Source organism: Diaphorina citri, unplaced genomic scaffold (genome assembly GCF_000475195.1).
Source record: "Diaphorina citri unplaced genomic scaffold, Diaci psyllid genome assembly version 1.1 scaffold895, whole genome shotgun sequence".
Classification (NCBI taxonomy): Eukaryota; Metazoa; Arthropoda; class Insecta; order Hemiptera; family Psyllidae; genus Diaphorina; species Diaphorina citri.
In genome coordinates this window covers 143,797-156,427 of record NW_007378326.1, presented here as the reverse complement: position 1 = coordinate 156,427, position 12,631 = coordinate 143,797, and positions in this window count along the sequence as shown.

Here is a 12,631-nt window from a genome sequence, read left to right as displayed (position 1 = left end):
CAGATGGTTACTCAAAAAAGAACTTTCCTCTGCACTCTTGAATTTGCATACCAATATGACTTTGTTTAATTTTTACACCCAACCTTACTGATGTAATATTTAAATTTTAAAAGACAATTGAGATTCGACATTCAACTAAAGAAAGTTTGGTGAGCTTTCGGGAATACTCAGATTCCCATCGTCAGACCAAGATCGCGAGAGAGGTGTTGACTCTACGAGCGCTGGAGTTGAAGTGAGACTATGGTATGCGGTTTAATAGGTTTTGATAATATTGTTAGCACCGAATACTCCCAGAACTGTAATGGGGTAATATAACTAATGGGTAACAAGGGAAATCCGGCTCCGAAAGGGCCAAATAATTTGTATGTGTAGAAGTTTATCTTTTCTAATCAATCTCTCATATCCCGTGCTGTTTGCAGCGGGGTAAACCGAATTTTCTAAACACTCTTGCGGGGAAGTGTGACCATGATGGATGCTACTCTGTCCTCTGTTGAAGATCTTTTACGAGATCCTCTTCAGAGTGAGTCATATTATTCCTTAGTTTTTCCAGCGGTCCATTCCCTGTCATAGCTGACCATGATGGATGCTACTCTGTCCTCTGTTGAAGATCTTTTACGAGATCCTCTTCAGAGTGAGTCATATTATTCCTTAGTTTTTCCTGCGGTCCATTCCCTCCCATAGTTAGGAAACTTCGGCTGAATAAGTAAATTTGTCAGAAGACAAGATAGTCTCTCTCGTAGATACACCGTGATCAGACCATCCCATAGTGAAACCAGAACAAGCCTAATTAATTCGAGCTTCCCTGTCTGTGAAGAATAGATGTCCGATTGCCTTAGTGACCGATGACCGGTTTATGTAGCTGTTGTTCTGACCTTGCCTGTGTAGTATATGGTATTGGATGCCCCGGTCTAAGAAAGTTCCATTCAATGAATCAACCATATACATTCGAGTGCGAAAAAATGTGCGACAGTTTGGACTTCTTCTTCTTCTTCTTCTTCTTCTTCTTCTTCTTCTTCTTCTTCTTCTTCTTCTTCACCTTCTTCACCTTTTCCCGTGTTCAGGCGGGGTTGGCGTTTTTTGTCAGCCTCTCAATCAGCCCCAGGGTGATTGCTTTTGGGCTGACATTTGATTTTGGCTACAACTCGGTTCCCTAAATTAATACCAAGAAATTTATTTTCCATACCCTGCAGTTATGAGTAACAAGAATCCTTCATTGCACCCATTTTTTGATTAATTTAGTTTTAACATAAAAAAAGATGATAAAAACAACAGCAATATCCAAAATTAATAAAAACAACAATAAAATTAATAAACGAATATAATTAAAAAAAAAAAACCTATGCTCATCTCCCGTATACCTACCTACAAATCCTAAAGCTATAAATTACCTACCTAATTTATTATCAATTTGAAATTTTGAACACGGTCTGGAATTAATTCCAAATCCAAATCGTTCAAAAACTTCAAACATTCAACACCACCAGCAGAATAGCAGATATCAATAAAAGATTTATTATCCACATTCGGAAATTAATTGATCTCGTAAACATGTCAGTACGTTCAAAAAAGTGAGAAAATATGGAGGAGAAATTCATATTTATTTTGAAAATTTGACCTTTCCATTTCTTCTTCTTCTTCTTCTTCTTCTTCTTCTTCTTCTTCTTCTTCTTCTTCTTCTTCTTCACCTTTTCCCGTGTTCAGACGGGGTTGGCGTTTTTCGTCAGCCTCTCAATTAGCCCCAGGGTGATTGCTTTTGGGCTGACATTTGATTTTGGCTACAACTCCGTTCCCTAATTAATACCAAGAATTTTATTTTCCATGCCCTGCAGTTATGAGTAACAAGAATCCTGCATTGCACCCATTTTTTGATTAATTTAGTTTTAACATAAAAAAAGGTGATAAAAACAACAGCAATATCTAAAATTAATAAAAACAACAATAAAATTAATAAACGAATAATAATTGAAAAAAAGAGAAAAAAAAAACCTATGCTCATCTCCCGTATACCTACCTACAAATCCTAAAGCTATAAATTAATTTATTATCAGCTTGAAATTTTGAACACGGTCTGGAATTAATTCCAAATCCAAATCGTTCAAAAACTTCAAACATTCAACACCTCAACACCACCAGCAGAATAGCAGATATCTGAGATATCAATAAAAGATTTATTATCCACATTCGGAAATTAATTGATCTCGTAAACATGTCAGTACGTTCAAAAAAGTGAGATAATATGGAGGAGAAATTCGTAAAAAAAAAGGAAAAAATCCAGGAATTGTCACGCCCAAAAATTGCCTCAAGAAATGAAAACAATTTTAGCAATTAATTAATCAATAAAATAAAAAAATATCAATGAAAAAATAATAATAAAATAAATCATAATAATAATAATCTTGTGAGTCTTGTATCTTATTTTTATCACTGAACTTCACAAATTCACATTCACAAGATCAAGTATAATCATGTAAATCTTCTGGGCTAATAAGCACCTTATAAAACACCGATATAATCCGTATATGGACATAATGGCTGTTATTTATTGCGCCAAATCGTGTAATAAATAATAAACTCTCTTACATTATTTTTATTTCGGTCTGATTTGCCTATGCCTTATCGGCCAAGGCCGTAGGTATTTTGTGGGGCTTAAAATACGGCCTCGGACATTTAGGGACCCCTGGATGTAGTAATGTACTAAAAATATCTGCCTAAAATACGGGACTTTAAACAGGGAAGACAGAAGCCTCTTATTGCGCCAAATCGTGTAATAAATAATAAACTCTCTTACATTATTTTTATTTCGGTCTGATTTGCCTATGCCTTATCGGTCAGGGCCGTTTTTTGTGGGGCTTAAAATACGGCCTCGGACATTTAGGGCCCCCCCAGATGTAGTAATATACTAAAAATATCTGCCTAAAATACGGGACTTTAAACAGGGAAGACAGAAGCCTGGAATTTCCCTTGCTAAAGAAATAGCAAAGGTGAGTAGGTACGAAAGGCATCAACTCCTTAAAAAAATCTAGATTGAACCCACGCTCTCCTGTTTACGAAATGCTGAGCGTCTTGACCACTACAGAACAAAGGCAGGCACAAAGCAAGAAAAGCTAATTCTTAAAGGTTAAATTAAAATCAATTACCAGCGATTTTTAAACACCCTGTACATCAGCAAACATGAGGTTCAGCGCATACACTACATGAAGCTATAAGAACAAGGTGTTCACGAGATGTCGACCCTTCCTAGAAATTCTAGAATATCTATCTACCTTCCAGGTCTTTGTTGTTCAAACATTGTAAAGAAGAAGAAGAAAATCATGCATAATACAGCATTTATAACCACAGTTAAGTACTACCTAGGTATGTCGTTAAGTAGGCACTTAGTTATACATAGTTTCCTATTAACTTGGGTAAGTACGTCCACAAATACATTTCACAAGCTTGTTACGTACGTTTAGAATGTATGCTAAGTACATTTTGTGCAGTTTTCTATGCAGATGTTAACATGAGTACATCGATAGTATAATTGCCTGCCACCTGTAAAGGTGCTAGCCCAAGTTTGAGCTTTATCCTTTAAACTCAAAAGGTCGTCTTATACCCTGGCTGTGAAGTGGGTATAAGTTCATCAGTGAACTGTAGGTCAGTGTAGGTAACAAGATTTCCTCCCCAGAGGTTTGATAGAGGGGACTGTAACAACGGAGTACTTGTCGTCCCCAAATCGAAGAGAGAAGGAGGTCAGGATAGGAGAAACCCAGCCGTTCCGAGAACGAACCTTATCTGTTCAGGATAAAGTTCGCCGTGGGCGATAATCGAACCCACGGTAGGCTTGCTACCTGCTAATCTAACAAGGCTGGCTATCAAGGGTGAACTGTAAATTCAATCGTTTAACGTAAGGCAAGTTTGAACCCAGATTTTGTTAAAGCGCCTTAGGAAATTGGGGAAAAAACCTTAGATTAAGAATAGTACTAGCATTAGTTGCCTAATGGGATATCGCCCTTTAGCAAGGTAACACGAATAGGATAGTACTTTGAAGGAACACGATAACGTACCTATCTCACAGAATCATAAGGAAGTAGCATATTATGCGTATCTGCATCTGAGATGCAGTTTAGATGTTTACTAGCAAACAGAATGCAGCCCGGTATGCGAATAATTTTTAGGAAAGACATTTCAGAGTATCTTCAAAGCAAAAAACGTCTTTTATAAATTAACTCATAACCGTAAAAATAAAATGAAAGAGAAGTTGGAAGTACCTAAGTAAATAAGGTATAGGGTGAACTGTAAATTCAATCGTTTAACGTAAGGCAAGTTTGAACCCAGATTTTGTTAAAGCGCCTTAGGAAATTGGGGAAAAAACCATAGATTAAGAATAGTACCAGCGTTAGTTGCCAAATGGGATATCGCCCCTTAGCAAGGTAACACGAATAGGATAGTACTTTGAAGGAACACGATAACTTACCTATCTCACAGAATCATAAGGAAGTAGCATATTACGCGTATCTGCATCTGAGATGCAGTTTAGATGTTTACTAGCAAACAGAATGCAGCCCGGTATGCGAATAATTTTTAGGAAAGACATTTCAGAGTAACTTCAAAGCAAAAAACGTCTCTTATAAATTAACTCATAACCGTAAAAATAAAATGAAAGAGAAGTTGGAAGTAAGTAAATAAGGTATTTTTTTGCTATAAATTTGTAATATAAAACTAGCAATGAACGTTTACTGGTTACTTTGGTCAGATTAGAAATATTTGCAATAAAAAATGTTTCAACTAGGTAGGTATACATACCTAGGGTATTTGCTGCGAAATAGAATCGGCTTTTTATGCCTCTGTGCTTTAATTAAGTTAAAAATTAAGTGCATGATATATTTGTTTAAAATATGCTTCTGTAAGCTTTTAGCATTCGTGTTTCTAAAGCTGAAGACCAACAGACATACAGACAATGTAAGGCCTCTCGTACATTAGAAGCGTATAGTCGCGCGACTTAAAGTAGTGATTCCGTGACCAACTGAAAATCCAGGGTATTTGCTGCGAAATAGAATCGGCTTTTTATGCCTCTGTGCTTTAATTAAGTTAAAAATTAAGTGCATGATATATTTGTTTAAACTATGCTTCTGTAAGCTTTTAGCATTCGTGTTTCTAAAGCTGAAGACCGACAGACATACAGACAATGTGAGGCCTCTCGTACATTAGAAGCGTATAGTCGCGCGACTTAAAGTAGTGATTCCGGGACCAACTGAAAATCCAAATGCAGTTTCTCTGTGTTATTATACTAAACCGATCCTGAGATATCAATTTTTGATCGCTAAAATCACCATAAGAAATACACAGAGTGCAGAGACTGCGGGAGAGAAAACTTTTCCTCGCTCGCCTAATATTTGAGTTTCGTTTATGTTTTTAGTTTGATAACTACAAGTTCGGCCATGCCTTTTCCACAAGTTTGGCCATGCCTCGAGATGAACTAGCGGGATTCCGGAGCGAAGCGACGGAATTCAGCTAGTCATAGTATAAGAAAGTTGAACATGAACAAAGAAATCGAATGGAAAAAGTATCTGCGATGTTTTAAGTACGTCCATGATAAGCACTCCAATTTTATTGTTCGTATGATACTTGATACAATAAATGATAGATAAGACAAAATATTTCCTATTAGGATCAATAAAATTAATTCAATACGACATAAAACGTAGGCACATACTAGAAATGTCGAGCTAAATAATTGAGTTCCTATCTGAAATACCTGTAACACACACCTAGGTTGATATTGTGATAAATCTAAGTTATCTCCTCAGCGTACTTAAGTATTATGTACTTGAACGCACGAAGTGAGCTCTATTTTTTAAAAAGGACGATTTTTTCTTTTGGTTTGTCTGTAAATCTGTCTGGTAGAGACTTCTCAGACTAACTGTTCGTTCACCGTTCAGTCTGTAAAATTGTCTGTAAGTTTCTTGCATCAGAACTCTAGAATGATTTGTACGATTTTGATGATATTTGGCAAAAATTTCAACTCATAAGCAGGAAGAAACTTTTCTTATGGCACTTACGAGTTTAAGGCCTGTTCCGGCTCTTTGTCCCTTTTTTAAAGAATTCTTTTTGTTGAGCCACCCACTTAAAGGTGGATTAATCCTAACCAAGCTTAATCATAAGCCACAAATAATAATAATAATAATAATAATAATAATAAAAATAAAAACACAAACACACGTCACAAGTATGGAGAAGTTCAATGATCCAGTACTGTTTTTTTTTTTAATTGGCAAAAAATTTACCGGAAACAACGGCTTGGAATTGGGGGGTCATTTTGAAACAAAGCATTCACATGTAAAAAAAAATACCCCCTAATGACGTGGTGATTATTTGCTAAAATCTTTATTGTTGAAAAGCGTTGCCAAATTCCCCCTCCCCCAAACACAGTAGAAGGAGGAGAACACTATAGAGGGGGGCTCTCGAAACAAATTTATTTTCTACTAGCTGTAGTGGGTGGTTGTGGTACATTAGAGCAGCCCACACAACCCTATCACTGAACAACTAGCACGCACGGGGGCTTAGTGGGGATTTTTAGTGGAAGTCCAGAGTTCAGTTGGGCCTAATTTTAGTGCCAGCGCAGTTAAGCTGTCTAATTCTTTTTCTGTTCCTTCTTCTTTTACTCCTATTTTACTATCTTCTTTTCCTTTTCTTCTCCTTCTTCTCCTCCTTTTTTTTTTTTCTCCACGTCCATCATCTACTAGGAATTTGATACTTTTGGAACATCCACTAATATTATCGCCTTATTTTCTCCCTTGTTCTTGTCTTTTACCCTGTAGTCTAGATATGTGAATACTTTTATGTTAATTACAAAATTGGTACTTTTTGCACATCCACATTATCTAGTGAATTCTGGTCAAAATAAAAGTACCAAACCTTTGTTTGTTCAGTTTGTATCTCGAAAAATCCCAGGTTGTCCAGAATCCCAGATTTATTTAACATTTAACAATTAGAAATCCAAGAAATCTTAGAATAGAAGCTGTATCAAACATTTCATATCACACACTGGAGTGTGGAGACTTAGAAACAAGTTTTATTTATTTATATTTTTTACTAACATTGTTCTCGTGTTCATTTTATTATTAAGTATGCTATTTATTAATATACAAATATAAAAACTATTCTATTTTATTAATATCAAGTATGTTAGGTTATCAGAATCTGGAACAGTTGGGACATCTCTTAGCAGTTGGAACATTTCATCTTGGAATATCTCGTCAAATAAAGCAACATCTAATAATGTATTTGTGTTACTAATATATGTATTTGTTTGATGTTTATATCTCTAATATGTTGAATATTTCTATATGGTTATAATATGTTCCTTGTGTTTCTATAAAATATATTTCGGATGGGACATCGTGGCGACATATTTCTTGGTTGGTTTCCAATCTCATGCCCAGTGGTTAGGCCCTGGGATTCGATGCTCGGGTGTGGCTTGAAATGTTGCTATTGCTAAAACGGTTTCTTGTTTAATTTTTTTTACATCATCCCTATGATACACTTACTGTCAATTTTACATCTTCTCCGTGTGACATACTGTCAATGTCACATTCTTTCCCCTCATGAATGACAGACGTGTTAAATTTGGTCAAGGAAAAAAAGTACTTACTGTCAATTTTACATCTTCTCCGTGTGACATACTGTCAATGTCACATTCTTTCCCCTCATGAATGACAGACGTGTTAAATTTGTTCAAGGAAAAAAAAAAGCTGTTTTTCGAAAAATTCAACAATAATTCTACATCAGGTGTATAAATTTCTGGCTTAACGTTGAGGTGTGAAGGTGCCCCCAAACATCTGTCAATATGATAGCAGATAGAGGTTGGTGATCTATGTAGGTATACGAAATACAAAATAGATACTTGAAATAGTTCCGATAGCGAGGAAAGTATTTACCAAAGGTTCTCATTTTTCGAGATCTTCTGTTAACCATTTACTACCACTTCTATATTCTGTTAACCACTCGTAAGCCATTTACAATCCAAGATATCAGCCTGGTTAACTATTAATTTAGTACCCAACCGTTTAGTACCCAAGTAAGCCGTTTACAGCGTTGCAATCTTTGCTCATCCAACTCAGATATATGGGTTAACAGGTTAAGCATACAATATTGAATTGAATGGGCAATGGGCATAGGTACTAAGAACTCGTGGTACTCTGGAGTGGTACTTGTAGCTATAAATAACCAATTGGAAGTCAGTAGGTACTCTTTGTAAGAACATTAAACAGAGCTGTGCAAAGTCTTCGGGGTAGGGAAGTTCTTCAAACTGATCTTGAAGTCAATTCAATTCAATTTATTTTTATTGTACATAATATAACATTAAAAATACATTTCAGTGAATACAATTGTACAACGTCAGTTAAAGAAAAGAAAAAGAAGGAGAAAAAATAAAATAAAAATATAATAATCAATTTCTTTTAAAGGTTTGATAGAGGGAACTGTAACTGCTAAGGTCTTACTGTCCTGAAATCGAAGAGAGAAGGAAGACAGGATAGGAGAAAGCTAGCCATTCCGATAACGAACATTATCCGTTCAGGATGAAATCCGCCCCGGACGGAAAGCGAACTCGCGGCCTAGCACTTATAAGGCAGACGCACTACCAACCAAGCTAACTAGGCTGGTTGAAGTCTATGAAATCAAACCAAATCTCAAATTCTTTGTGGTAAAGCAGAGTTTTTTTTCCACAAGAGTGCCATAGGCCAAAAGTAGCTTTAATTATTCGTAAGTTACCTACATTTTTGCCTTTATACCTACCGTCCAACCCTGTATTAGCTAACAATTGTAAATTTACCTTTCAACATATCTAACTAATTTTTGTCTGATTTTAGGTAGGTACCATAAAGGTTAAATTAAAATCAATTACCAGCGATTTTTAAACACCCTGTACATCAGCAAACATGAGGTTCAGCGCATACACTACATGAAGTGAAGCTATAAGAACAAGGTGTTCACGAGATTTCGAGCCTTCCTAGAAATCCTATAGAATATCTACCTTCAAGGTCTTTGTTGTTCAAACATTGTAAAGAAGAAGAAGAAGAAGAAGAAGAAGAAGAAGAAAATCATGCATAATACAGCATTTATAACCACAGGTACTACCTAGGTATGTCGTTAAGTAGGCACTTAGTTATACATAGTTTCCTATTAACTAGGTAAGTATAAGTACGTCCACAAATACATTTCACAAGCTTGTTACCTACGTACGTTTAGAATGTATGCTAAGTACATTTTGTGCAGTTTTCTATGCAGATGTTAACATGAGTACATCGATAGTAATTGCCTACCACCTGTAAAGGTGCTAGCCCAAGTTTGAGCTTTATTCTCAACTCAAAAGGTCGTCTTATACCCTGTCTGTGAAGTAGGTACAAGTTCATCAGTGAACTGTAGGTAACAAGATTTCCTCCCCAGAGGTTTGATAGAGGGAACTGTCACAACGGAGTACCTACTTATCGTCCCCAAATCGATAGAGAAGGAGGTCAGGATAGGGAAAGCCAGCCGTTTCAGGAACGAACCTTATCTGTTTAGGATAAATTTCGCCATGGGCGGAAATCGAACCCACGACCTAGCTAGCGGTAGGCTTTACTTTTTTTTTTTTTTTTTTTTTTTTTTTTTTTTTTTAGGTTTGATAGACGGAACTGTAACTGCTAAGGTCTTACTGTCCTGAAATCGAAGAGAGAAGGAAGACGGGATAGGAGAAAGCCAGCCGTTCCGATAACGAACATTATCCGTTCAGGATGAAATCCGCCCCGGACGGAAAGCGAACCCGCGGCCTAGCACTTATAAGGCAGACGCACTACCAACTAAGCTAACTAGGCTGGTTGAAGTCTATGAAATCAAACCAAATCTCAAATTCTTTGTGGTAAAGCAGAGTTTTTTTTCACAACTAGTGGATATCACAACGTCCCTATAAATTGCCTCCTTTGCAATCAATTTTCATCAAAGCGACTCACGACTTTACGTCATACGACCGGCCTATATTAACACGAAACAGAGCTTTGAGCTTTTTCGGCATTCTCATTCTTATCCGAGCATTGCGGTCTAGATTCAAAGCAAACCATTCAATTTGCCCCAGAGAAAAGACCGAATACCCCAGAATACTAATGGTAGCTTATTGAGTAACATTGGAAATCTGGCCCCAAAAGGACCAGAAATAACTCGAAATACTAAAAATTCCATACCTCGGCTGGGATCGAACCCACGCCCTCCTGATTACCAGGCGAGCGTCTTGACCACTACGCCACCGAGGCAGGTCAATTTGCCCGAGAGAAAAGACTGAATACCCCAGAATACTAATGGGGTAGCTTGATGAGTAACATGGGAAATCTGGCCCCGAAAGGACCAGAAATAACTCGAAATACTAATTATTGTATGTTTAGTCTAGCTCCTGTACTTACCCAGTTCTGCTCTTGGATAGAATTCTCACACAAAGAGAAGACAAGAGTCTCTGGCCTGAGCATAGAACACATGGAGATAACAGGCGACCTTGCTGCTTGCACAATGTAGACCGTATCCTCCGCATAAGGGGAGAAATCCACGGATCAACTTTTTGTGTTTTGTTCTGGTACTCGCTGGTACGGACTGAGAACTTGAAGCATCCCGTTCCATCCCGCGTCCCATCTGGTTCATGCCACTTTCAACTTTTTGTTGAACAACTCTGAGTTGAACGACTAAAAAGTTGAACGTGAGAACCCCGTAAAAGGGAGAAAGAACACAGCGAGAGGATCCATCCCGCGTCCCATCTGGGTCCCCCTTTTAGGAAAGTTCACAAAACATGGAAAACATGAATCCCGCTAGTTCATCCCGAGGCATGGGGCATGGCCAAACTTGTAGAAAATGCATGGCCGAACTCCGTCGCTTCGCTCCGGAATCCCGCTAGCTATGGAAAAGTATTGATCTTGATCACTTTTGAGTATAAGGTACATAATAGGTAACAGCTATTACAGAGGAAAGATCTCTGCCCCCTCACCCTCCTTAAGACGCTTTAACACTAGGAACAGTAGGTCGTTTATGCCGACGATACCCCTAGGTTGTAATATTGTCGGAGGGATTTTAAGAAAAAGAGGTAGGAGTGTAGGAGTGAACATTCTCAACGTTGTCAAAAATTATTATGTAGTTCACAGCTATTGTGACGTCAAAATATTAATACGAAGTGCACATTAAGTTGCATTCAGGGTCAGGGACGGGGCACTGATCTAAAATATTATTTTATGTGACCAATAATGCAGTGTTCCAGCTGAGTTAGCATCAATGGATATTTCACTTCTTTCCATAATGGAATGGGTTAAATCAACACAAGACTGGAAAATCGGAAACTCTGTTCACAAAGCCTTTGTTTCAACGAGATAGGCGACCTTCACAAGAGTAGATTATTAACATATTGACTAGTCATCCTTTATTATTATAGGGACATAGTTACATAGGTATGTAGGTGTAAGTACTTTGTATTTGTCCCTGTATTGTGTAACAGAATATCCCGTGTGTGGGCTAATTCACTGGACAAAGAGAATCAATCATTTTAATTAAATCGAGATCCATCTCTGAAATTCCAGCTGAGTTAGCATCAATGGATATTTCACTTCTTTCCATAATGGAATGGGTTAAATCAACACAAGACTGGTGTTCCTGTGTTAACTGGTGTTCCTGTGTTGACTGGTGTTCCTGTGTTAACTGGTGTTCCTGTGTTAACTGGTCTTCCTGTGTTAACTGGTCTTCCTGTGTTAACTGGTCTTCCTGTGTTAACTGGTCTTCCTGTGTTAAAGTTCGGCCATGCCTTTTCCACAAGTTTGGCCATGCCTCGAGATGAACTAGCGGGATTCCGGAGCGAAGCGACGGAATTCAGCTAGTCATAGTATAAGAAAGTTGAACATGAACAAAGAAATCGAATGGAAAAAGTATCTGCGATGTTTTAAGTACGTCCATGATAAGCACTCCAATTTTATTTCAACACAAGACTGGTGTTCCTGTGTTAATTTGAGGACTATTCTTCTGAAATCCTTTGATCGGGAATTCGGGAACGTCATTATGTGGGTTTCCAGTCAATGTCGATCGACCGTGGACTTGTCTATCCTTGTGAATCAACCTTGTAGAGCGTCATCAACTGACAGAGAGTGATGTAGAGTTCACACTGTAGACATACCTTGATGATCATACAAATATTCATAACACAATATTTGACTCTCTAATTCACTGAATAATAAATACAAACATTAGGCATTGGAACTTTAGTCAATCCTTGAACCTGTGGCCTTCCAGTACTTAGTACTACTTAGGTATCACTTGGTAGGTCCGTAGGTACTTGTACTTGGTAGTGGAAGTGTGGAAGGAAGTTATGCACACCTGACACGGGGTGCTCGAAATATTGCACATTGCTTGGCACAGATTTTGGAATTAAATTGGAATTCTAATATGTAGGTACTAACTAGGTATGTATTCATTCTAGTGCTATACAGAAGGTAATTTTAAAATTCACTACCTATCTTGAGGAAAGAATAGTGGAGAGGTAATTTTTCTCGTTATTAGTGGAGATGCCAACATTGCAGACGATATTATTTGATATGTAAAAGTGATCAGTATTTCTTGAACTGAGGAGCTGGGTGCAAAAAGGGCATAAATG